The sequence below is a fragment of the Lactuca sativa genome, chromosome 4, assembly GCF_002870075.4.
Source record: "Lactuca sativa cultivar Salinas chromosome 4, Lsat_Salinas_v11, whole genome shotgun sequence".
NCBI lineage: Eukaryota > Viridiplantae > Streptophyta > Magnoliopsida > Asterales > Asteraceae > Lactuca > Lactuca sativa.
The window spans coordinates 15,061,145-15,072,422 of NC_056626.2; positions in this window are offsets into that span (position 1 = coordinate 15,061,145).

Genomic DNA, 11,278 nt, shown 5'->3' on the forward strand with positions numbered 1-11,278 from the left:
CTTGCTTCCTTGTGAGTTTGAAGTGTTTTTGTGGTGTTCTTGAAGTTTTTGAGGAGAAAGAAGAGTGAATCAAGAAGAGGAGAAGGAGGCCAAGCATCTCTGTGTCATTCCAACGTTTCCCCTGAGGTATAGCTCGTTTCCCCTCTGTTTTTAAGCTTATTGTCCCTTATAGCTCCATTAAAGTCCTCTTTGAGCCATTTCCAAGATTGTGTATGTTTGAGGGTTTGTAATAAGCTGATTGACCTTTAGATCTAGGAATGGTTGAGCTCCAGGAGCTCAGATCTACTGTCTTTTTGGAACCATATTGCATGAAAGCCCTAGATCTACCCCTTTTGGTGCATTTTGGACCTTAAAACCCTCATGGTGGTCTATTTACACGTAAAGTTGGAAACTTTACGTGATAACCAGGCCCTAGGAGCCCAGATCTATGTATGGCATGAGCTGGATTCAAGCAGAATCGACCATATAGTAATTGCATGGTAACGACTCGGCGAGTCGTTCATCTGACTCGGCGAGTCGGTTCGCGAGTCTCCGAGTCTGTCCCCTTTTCGTAGTGTCGAGTGAGCAGTGAGTCACGGGGTGTGACTCAGTGAGTCGGAAGCTGAACTCATCTATGGAGGAACTCGGCGAGTCAATGCCCTGACTCGGCGAGTTCAAGGCAATCTCCTTAGATCAAGAACAGACTCGGCGAGTTGTTCATACAACTCGACGAGTCGCAGCATAAGTGTTCTTCGGATGAAGATGAACTCGGTGAGCTGTTCATACAACTCGGCGAGTCTTAGCATAAGTGTTCATCGGATGAAGATGAACTCGACGAGTTGTTCATACAACTCGGCGAGTAGGATGAAGGACTTGAATATCAGTTTAGAAGGAGAACTCGTCGAGTCGTCGCCTAACTCGACGAGTAGAAACGGGATTCAGGACAATCGTTTGGGTAGGGACTCGGCGAGTTGGAAAGCCAACTCAGCGAATCGGGTCAACTTAAAGTTGACTCTCACTTTGACTTAGGGCATGATCAGGGGTAAAATGGTCATTTTACCCAAAGGACAGTTAGCAGTGTTTGATTGAGTATGTTGTGGGAATTGCAGCCGGAGGATTTCCGGAGCAGCAGCAGCAACAGTAGACAGTCAGTTCCCAATCAGATCAGCAGCTACTTCGAGGTGAGTTACCTTCCCGTAGCGGTGGGTCTTCGGCCACAATGTCGGCCCACCAGTAGGAGTTGTATGTAGATGATTGTTTCCGTGATATTCATCTAGGGATTACTACTACCTGTGTTATGTTTATGTGGTAGTATGATATGATATTATGTGCTAGTGACAGTAGGGGGGATAGTCCCCGAGGTATCCGGTCGGTAGGGCCAAAGGGGTAGTCATACCCAGCCATGTTAGATAGATTCTGATATTGTGATACATGTTATGTGGTAGTAGTGGAGGGGAGGAATAGTTCCCCAGCATCCAATCGAGAGGACCGAAGGGGAGGCTAGCACCCAGATATGCTAGGCAATATCCGGTTGAGAGGACCGAAGGGGAGACCAGCACCCAGATATGCTAGGCAATACCCGGTCGAGAGGGCCGAAGGGGTAGGTCGGGCACCCAAATATGCCTCACAATATATGTATGTTATGAGATTATATGGTATGTGGTACAGTGGGGGAACTCACTAAGGTTCGTGCTTACGGTTTTCAGTTTTGGTTTCAGGTACCTCCTCAGCCAGGGTAAAGGAGCCGGCGCGGTAGCAGCATGTCACACACACACACACTCTCTTGTTTCCGCAGTTACGAGTTTATTCTGGGATTGATACTCTGATATTTGATTGATCGAATGTTGTAGTTTTCAATTTTCTTTTCGATGTGAAATGGTTTAATCAAACAATGTTTTAACTATTAATGCTTTCATGTAATGTTTTATAACGAAATTTTTGGACGTGAAAAATTGGGTCGTTACAAGTTGGTATCAGAGCCCTGGTTTGAGGGATTCGGACACACCTTCGGGGGTGTCTGAACTCAAATCGAGGGATTAAAAGATTTTCTAAAGGAAAATGTTTTCTAAAAATTGAGAAAAGAGTTTCAAGAAAGAATGAAGTGTGTGATGTGCGCGACCGGCCGAGCTCAAGTAAGTGTTCCCCAAAGTACCCATACGAGTTTATGTTATGTTTATCAGCTTTTGTAGAACAGCATGCTAGAATAGGACTAAGGATCTAGGAGTGATGCCTTATGTGTCTGCTTTATGTGTTTCAGTCGTATGAGAATTGCATGCTAGTTATTGAGTAGACAGCAAGTAGGATAGCCTCATTAGGTTATGCCTGATAGTATGAGCTTAGAACTTTATGCTAGTACAGTTCCTGTAAGCAGATAGAGTTGATTGAGATTGTTACCCTTTTCTGAATGTTGCTTGCTTCGTGCTATGTGGGACTCTGAATAATGGGAGTTAGCCATTAGGCGAATACGTCACGTCACATGTGATCAGGGTTGAATAATCTTAGAGTGCCGAATTTGATCCTACTGCGCAGCTCTTATTTGAGTCCAACCGTTGTAGGGACGAGTCGGGTACACGAAGGATTATATGAGCCTTGTCACATGTGATGGTATTCGGGTAATGGCTAATTGGCATTACAAGGAGGCCTGCAGCAGTTGAGGACTGGATAGAGTAGAATCAGAGATTTCCCTAGGGCAAGCCTAGGATGAGTATAGCAGTGATCAGCAGTAGTGAAAGGGATCTAGTGGAGTCGAGGCATTCCTTGAAGAAGGTACGGATAGATGTGGAAGGTAGTATGGGCCCGTACTACTGAAAGCATAGGATCCGTACCCGAACCAAGGAAGGCCAAGATAAGACCAGGGAACTTGTAAGTAGCAGTGATCCCTCAGGAAGTATCAATATCACTAATGATTGTATTATGTATTGCAGAATGGTGGTACTTCGATCGAGGCCGGTAGATGGCGGTTCAGGAGAGGGGTCAGGTTCGGGATCAGGTTCTGAGCCGGTAGATGAGGGACTACGCGAGTTCATCGTGTCAGAGATCACCAGAGGCATCCTTGAGTCGACCCCCATCCTCTTTGGGTCGATCAAGGAAGGGATCATCGAGTTGATGGAGGATCGCCTTCGGTCATTCAGGAGTGATATGACATCTAGCCATTCGGGATCTCGCACACTGTCCTTCAAGGACTTTAGGGGCAGTGGTGCGCCAGATTTCCATGGGGTGAAAGACCCCATTGCTGCCAGGCGATGGATTGCAGACATCGAGTCTGCACAGTTGACTAGCTTCTGCCCCGAGGGGTCGAAGGTGAGGTATGCAGTCGGGTGTTTACGGGACCGAGCCCGGGATTGGTGGGAGTCAGTGGGTGACTCGTTGGGAGCCTCGGCTATCGAGGCTATGACCTGGTCGGACTTTGTGACCAGGTTCAGGGCAGAGTTTGCGCCGGCTGTCGAGCTTCAGCAGTTGGCCAGGGAGTTTCTGGACATGAGGCAGACGACGGAGACTGTGGCGGAGATCACCGCCAAGTTCCGGGAGAGGGCTTTGTTGGTGCCCCAGTATGCTGGTGACGAGGATATGAGGAGGACCCGCTATCACGACATGCTCCGGGCTGATATCCGGGAGCACGTTAGTTTTTCAGCTTGCCCCACCTTGGACTCCATGATTGCCAGGGCGAGGGAGAGGGAGATAGATTTGGAGCACATCCAGAAATGGAAGGCAGAAGAGGGTCAGTCAGGAGGGGCTTCGGGGAAGAAGCCCAAGGGATCAGATGCGGGGCCGAAAGGCCAACAGGGACGAGGACGCTGTAGGAAATGCGGCAAGACGCACGAGGGAGCGTGCCAGTTGGGATCATCAGGCTGCTACAAGTGCGGCAAGCCTGGGCACTATAGCAGGGATTGCACTGCTCCGGCAGCAGTTATTCAGACATCAGAGTTGTTGTGTTTCCAATGCAACCAGAGGGGCCACAATAAGGCCAATTTCCCCTAGTTGACAGTTTCAGCGCCGGTGAAGGTGCCAGCTCCAGCGACCCTGCGGATCATGGATGGCCGGCAGGGCAAGGCAGAGGCTCCGGTGGTGAGGAGCCGAGCATTTCAGTTGACTACCGAGGAGGCACGCGTCGCACCCGATGTGGTGACGGGTATGATTCTTTCCCTTTATTTTATTTTTATGATGTTATGATATTGATATGTGCTCCGTATGTATATGTATGCATTAGGATCGTTCCATGTGAACGACATCCCAGTTCAGGTGTTGTTCGACTCGTGTGCATCCCGATCATTTGTTTCCCTTGCGCTTAGCAAGAAGTTTCATGAGACTTCAGGCGAGTTAGATTGCCCTTTAGAGGTAGAGATCGCTGATGATCGATCGGTGCGAGCATCGATGGTGTTTCGAGATTGCGTATTGCGTTTGTTTGAGGAGCGCTACTTGGTAGACTTGGTTCCCATTCCGTTGCGCGGGAACAAGGTGATTATAGGCATGGATTGGTTGAGCCCTAATGGGGCGGTGATAGATTGCGAGCAACAGCTAGTGCGGGTCAGGACCCCAAGCGGGGGAGAGTTAGTGATTCATGGCGAGAGGCCGTAGTATGGACCCACAGTATGTTCAGCAGCAAGGGCGAGACGCTACCTTCACCAAGGATGCGTAGGATATGTCGCGTATGTGATGGATACCCGAGAGGCGGGTAAGGCAACAGTGAGCGAGGTTCCGGTGGTTCGAGATTTTGCAGATGTTTTCCCAGAGGAGCTTCCTGGGATACCTCCGAAGCGACAGGTGCAGTTCAGGATTGACCTTGTTCCTGGTGCGGCTCCGATAGCCAAGGCACCGTATCGGTTGGCTCCTCCTGAGATGCAGGAGTTGTCTACACAGCTGCAGGAGCTGTTAGACAAAGGATTCATTCGACCGAGTAGTTCACCCTGGGGAGCCTCGATTTTGTTCGTGAAGAAGAAGGACGGGTCGCATCGGATGTGTATAGATTACCGGGAGCTGAACAAGGTAACGGTGAAGAACCGTTACCCGCTCCCGAGGATTGATGACCTCTTTGACCAGCTTCAGGGAGCATCTTGGTTCTCCAAGATTGATTTGCATTCGGGTTATCATCAGATGAGGGTCAGGGAGGAGGATACGCAGAAGACCGCGTTTCGGACGCGCTATGGCCACTATGAGTTTGTGGTGATGCCGTTTGGGCTCACCAATGCTCCTGCCGCGTTCATGGACCTCATGAACCGCGTATGCAGACCGATGCTGGATCGGTCTGTGATAGTCTTTATCGATGACATCTTGGTTTATTCCAAGACTCAGGAGGAGCATGAGGAGCATCTGAAAGAGGTGTTGGAGACCCTGAGGAGGGAGAGCTTGTATGCCAAGTTCTCCAAGTGTGAGTTTTGGTTGCGCGAGGTGCAATTTCTCGGACACCTTATCAACCAGAACGGGATTCTGGTCGATCTGGCCAAGGTCGAGGCCGTGATGAGATGGGAGGTTTCGAAGTCTCCATCTGAGATTCGGAGTTTCCTGGGATTAGCAGGCTACTATCGGAGATTTATTCAGGATTTCTCCAAGATAGTCGTACCCCTGACGCGGCTGACGAAGAAAGCCGTGGTCTTTCGGTGGGGACCCGAGCGGCAGGCTGCGTTTGAGACGCTGAGACAGAGATTGTGCGAGGCGCCGATCGTAGCCCTGCCAGAGGGCGTAGAGGATTTTGTGGTATACTACGACGCGTCCATTTCTGGGTTAGGCGCGGTACTGATGCAGAGGTGGCATGTCATTGCCTACGCTTCGAGGCAGCTCAAGCCTCACGAGGCGAACTACCCGACGCATGATTTGGAGTTGGGGGTGGTGGTTTTTGTCCTCAAGATTTGGCGGCATTACCTCTACGGGGTTCGATGTACCATTTACACGGACCACAAGAGTTTGAGGTACCTCATGGATCAGCCGAATCTGAATATGAGGCAGCGTCGGTGGTTGGACGTGGTAAAGGATTATGATTGCGAGATCCTCTACCACCCGGGGAAGGCCAATGTGGTGGCCGATGCGCTTAGCCGCAAGGCGGCGCCGATCAGGGACGTTTGCATGAGGATGACCGTGGTGACTCCCTTGTTGGAGCGAATTCGGGAGGCTCAACAGGAGGCTATCAAGGAGGAGCATCGGAAGAGCGAGCGTGTGGTGGGTCAGGTTTCCTCCTTTGATTATAATAGCCGAGGACTATTGACACTACACCGTAGGGTGTGGGTGCCGTGTCACGGAGGCGTGCGCCAGATTTTGATGGAGGAGGCGCACAAGTCCTGATTCTCTATTCATTCCGGGGCGACGAAGATGTATAGGGATCTTCGTCTAGATTATTGGTGGCCCTGCATGAAGCGGGATGTGGCATGGTACATTGAGCGCTGCTTGACCTGCAGGAAGGTCAAGGCCGAACATCAGAGGCCGCATGGCAAGATGCAGCCGTTGGATATTCCACTGTGGAAATGGGAAGATATCACGATGGATTTTATCACGAAGCTTCCCAGGACCGCGCGTGGAGTGGATTCGATTTGGGTCATCGTGGATCGATTGACCAAGAGTGCTCACTTTATCCCGATTCAGGAGAGCATATCGGCCGAGAAATTGGCCGACATCTATATCAGGGAGATCGTGGCGCGGCACGAGGTGGCAGTTTCGGTTATCTCGGACAGGGATGTGCATTTTACTTCCAGATTTTGGAAGAGATTTCATGACGATTTGGGCACTCGTTTGCATTTTAGCACCGCCTTTCACCCGCAGACGGATGGTCAGAGCGAGCGGACCATCCATACTTTGGAGGATATGTTGCGGGCGTGCGTGCTAGACTTCGGTGGTAGCTGGGATACCTATCTTCCCCTGGCCGAGTTCTCCTACAACAACAGCTATCACGCGAGTATCGACCGCCCTCCCTTCGAGATGTTGTACGGACGGAGGTGCAGGACCCCGATATGCTGGGGTGAAGTTGGCCAGAGAGTCATGGGGAGCACCGAAGTGGTGCTCAAGACGACCGAGAGGATCCAGCAGGTTCGGAGCAGGCTTCAGATTGCTCAGAGTCAATAGAAGAGTTACGCCGACAAGCGTCGATCCGACTTGGAGTTCCAAGTCGGGGATATGGTTCTCCTGAAGGTGTCGCCTTGGAAAGGCGTCATTCAATTCAGGAAGCGGGGCAAGTTGGGCCCGAGATTCATTGGACCGTTCAGGGTCGTAGCCCGTGTGGGCAAGGTGGCGTATAGGCTGGATCTGCCAGCCGAGCTCAGCCAGATCCACAGCACTTTCCATGTTTCTCAGCTGCGGAAGTGCCTAGTGGACGATTCAACGGTTGTGCCGTTAGAGGATATTCAGGTTGATGACAGCCTGAATTACATTGAGTGCCCAGTCACAATCCTCGACAGGAAGTCGAAGGATTTGAGGAACAAGAGGGTGGAGCTAGTAAAGGTGCAATGGCAGCATCGTAAGGGTTCGGAATGGACTTGAGAGCCGGTGGACGAGATGATGGAGCATTACCCCGAGCTGTTTCAGGATCGAGCAGCAGACTTCGAAGACGAAGTCTAAAATAAGTGGGGGAGATTTGTAGCACCTGGTTCCTGGTACATAAATCTTATTTGAGTATTTCTCTTCTTTTAGCCTTGGACTCGGCGAGTCATAGGTCCGACTCGCCGAGTAGATACGGGACCCGGGACACGTTTAAGTTGGTGACTCGACGAGTCCATATTCCGTACTCGACGAGTCACCGCTGTTGGATGAAACCCTAAGTTTCAGGGGTTTACACCCTATTTAAACTCTCTTTCCGCCCCAATCTCACCCCCATTCACCCTCAGAGCCCTGTATCTCTCTCTAGCCTTGCTTCCTTGTGAGTTTGAAGTGTTTTTGTGGTGTTCTTGAAGTTTTTGAGGAGAAAGAAGAGTGAATCTAGAAGAGGAGAAGGAGGCCAAGCATCTCTGTGTCATTCCAACGTTTCCCCTGAGGTATAGCTCGTTTCCCCTCTGTTTTTAAGCTTATTGTCCCTTATAGCTCCATTAAAGTCCTCTTTGAGCCATTTCCAAGATTGTGTATGTTTGAGGGTTTGTAATAAGCTGATTGACCTTTAGATCTAGGCATGGTTGAGCTCTAGGAGCTCAGATCTATTGTCTTTTTGGAACCATATTGCATGAAAGCCCTAAATCTACCCCTTTTGGTGCATTTTGGACCTTAAAACCCTCATGGTGGTCTATTTACACGTAAAGTTGGAAACTTTACGTGATAACCAGGCCCTAGGAGCCCAGATCTATGTATGGCATGAGCTGGATTCAAGCAGAATCGACCATATAGTAATTGCATGGTAACGACTCGGCGAGTCGTTCATCTGACTCGGCGAGTCGGTTCGCGAGTCTCCGAGTCTGTCCCCTTTTCGTAGTGTCGAGTGAGCAGTGAGTCACGGGGTGTGACTCAGTGAGTCGGAAGCTGAACTCATCTATGGAGGAACTCGGCGAGTCAATGCCCTGACTCGGCGAGTTCAAGGCAATCTCCTTAGATCAAGAACAGACTCGGCGAGTTGTTCATACAACTCGACGAGTCGCAGCATAAGTGTTCTTCGGATGAAGATGAACTCGGCGAGCTGTTCATACAACCCGACGAGTCTTAGCATAAGTGTTCATCGGATGAAGATGAAATCGACGAGTTGTTCATACAACTCGGCGAGTAGGATGAAGGACTTGAATATCAGTTTAGAAGGAGAACTCGTTGAGTCGTCGCCTAACTCGACGAGTAGAAACGGGATTCAGGACAATCGTTTGGGTAGGGACTCGGCGAGTTGGAAAGCCAACTCGGCGAGTCGGGTCAACTGAAAGTTGACTCTGACTTTGACTTAGGGCATGATCAGGGGTAAAATGGTCATTTTACCCAAAGGACAGTTAGCAGTGTTTGATTGAGTATGTTGTGGGAATTGCAGCCGGAGGATTTCCGGAGCAGCAGCAGCAGTAGACAGTCAGTTCCCGATCAGATCAGCAGCTACTTCGAGGTGAGTTACCTTCCAGTAGCGGTGGGTCTTCGACCACAATGTCGGCCCACCAGTAGGAGTTGTATGTAGATGATTGTCTCCGTGATATTCATCTAGGGATTACTACTACCTGTGTTATGTTTATGTGCTAGTATGATATGATGTTATGTGCTAGTGACAGTAGGGGGGATAGTCCCCGAGATATCCGGTCGATAGGGCCAAAGGGGTAGTCATACCCAGCCATGTTAGATAGATTCTGATATTGTGATACATGTTATGTGGTAGTAGTGGAGGGGAGGAATAGTTCCCCAGCATCCAGTCGAGAGGACCGAAGGGGAGGCCATCACCCAGATATGCTAGGCAATATCCGGTCGAGAGGACCGAAGGGGATGCCAGCACCCAGATATGCTAGGCAATACCCGGTCGAGAGGGCCGAAGGGGTAGGTCGGGCACCCAGATATACCTCACAATATATGTATGTTATGAGATTATATGGTATGTGGTACAGTGGGGGAACTCACTAAGCTTCGTGCTTACGGTTTTTAGTTTTGGTTTCAGGTACCTCCTCAACTAGGGGAAAGGAGCCGGCACGGTAGCAGCATGTCACACACACACACACTCTCTTGTTTCCGCAGTTACGAGTTTATTCTGGGATTGATACTCTGATATTTGATTGATCGAATGTTGTGGTTTTCAATTTGGTTTTCGATGTGAAATGGTTTAATCAAACAATGTTTTAACTATTAATGCTTTCATGTAATGTTTTATAACGAAATTTTTGGACGTGAAAAATTGGGTCGTTACACTAGTACAAAATGACTACGAAGCCAAAAAAAGGCAAGGTTTAGACTAAAAATCAGAAAAAATGCATACCACAGGGACCATTTTTTTTCATTTTTTTCGAAAAAATACCCATGGATACTGATGTTAGTGGTATGATTGTTCATCCAACTGCTTCGCCTCCAGGAATGAGAGAAGCGACAAACTATGCAGTTTCTATCATCATTGTGCTCACACCTCTGTTTTCATTTGATAATTGACCCCAATCTTGATGCTTGGAAGTAGCCATCAATTTAGCTCTTGTTGTAGTAGCGACGGTGATTGTAATTGAAGTTTGTTCGCTATTTGTTAAACTGGGCAATTATTCTACCTTGGAGGTAATCAAACTTGGGCTTATTTTTACATCGACTTTCATATTATTGCTCACATTTATGTTATTCTCCTTATACACAGTGAAAAACCAGTCGAGATTAATATTCTTCTACAATTTCATATTTTTTGTTCCTGTTGTTGGATTTGTTATTCTGATTTTGTGCCGCCGATCAAGCTTCGTGTTTACACAACTACTAGCTGATATGAATGAATTGGTACTAATATGGAACAACCTTATTTAAGCATGGGATAAACTGGATCATTTTCCAAGGTTTATTTCACATCACATAATTGGCTTGGTAGTGGTTTTCATATTTTTCTATGTTTGTGTTCTAATCGCTATAGGCCTCTTGTTGTGGTGGGGATGTTCATTTTCATGTAGGTAATTTTCTATGGTTCTAAATCTTTGATTTCAATAGGATGATTGGTACCATATGACTTGAAACAAATTTACAAAATGATTAGTATATAATGGAAACATTTTGATGTATGTTTTTAATTTGGATTTCATGATGAAATTCGGGTCTTTGGGTTATGTTTCATTTGAGGCTCAATCCCTTAACTCCTATGGATAATTTTTGGACTTTGGGCTTTCTTAGATTTGGCCACATTGGGCTTTGGGTACCATTTAGGAAATTAGGCCTCTAGGGAGCAAATGAGTTGAGCTTTGTTTTGGGCCAAGTAGGTAAAAGGATAAAATGGCCTTTTTACCATGGATGTTGGACAAATTACCTTGATTCTTTATTTTGGATTAAGACCCAAATATTAATTGGGTATTATTGATGATGTTAGTGCTAGATTCTTCCAAATCAGCAGTCCGAGCTTTTATCATAGAGATTCATCAGACTGAAGTGAGTTTCCTCACTGTGTTTGGCGGGTTGAAGGCACCAATGTTGGCCCATGGTTTATTATGATCAAGATGCTAGATGTCTGCATGATTTTGCATGTATGTTTTTTCTGATATGTTTACCGGGCAGAGCCCAATGTCAGGCGTGGACAAATTATATTGTATGTTATTTATCTTTGTGATTCGTGCATGTTTTTATGTGTTTGTATGTATATCGGGCGGGGTCCGATGACAGGGGAGGCCTGATGATCGACAAATCTGTTTCGAGCGGCCTCGATGCTGAGCGGGGCCTGATGTCGCGCGCGCGGGGGGGGGGGGGGGGGGGGGGGCTATGTTTG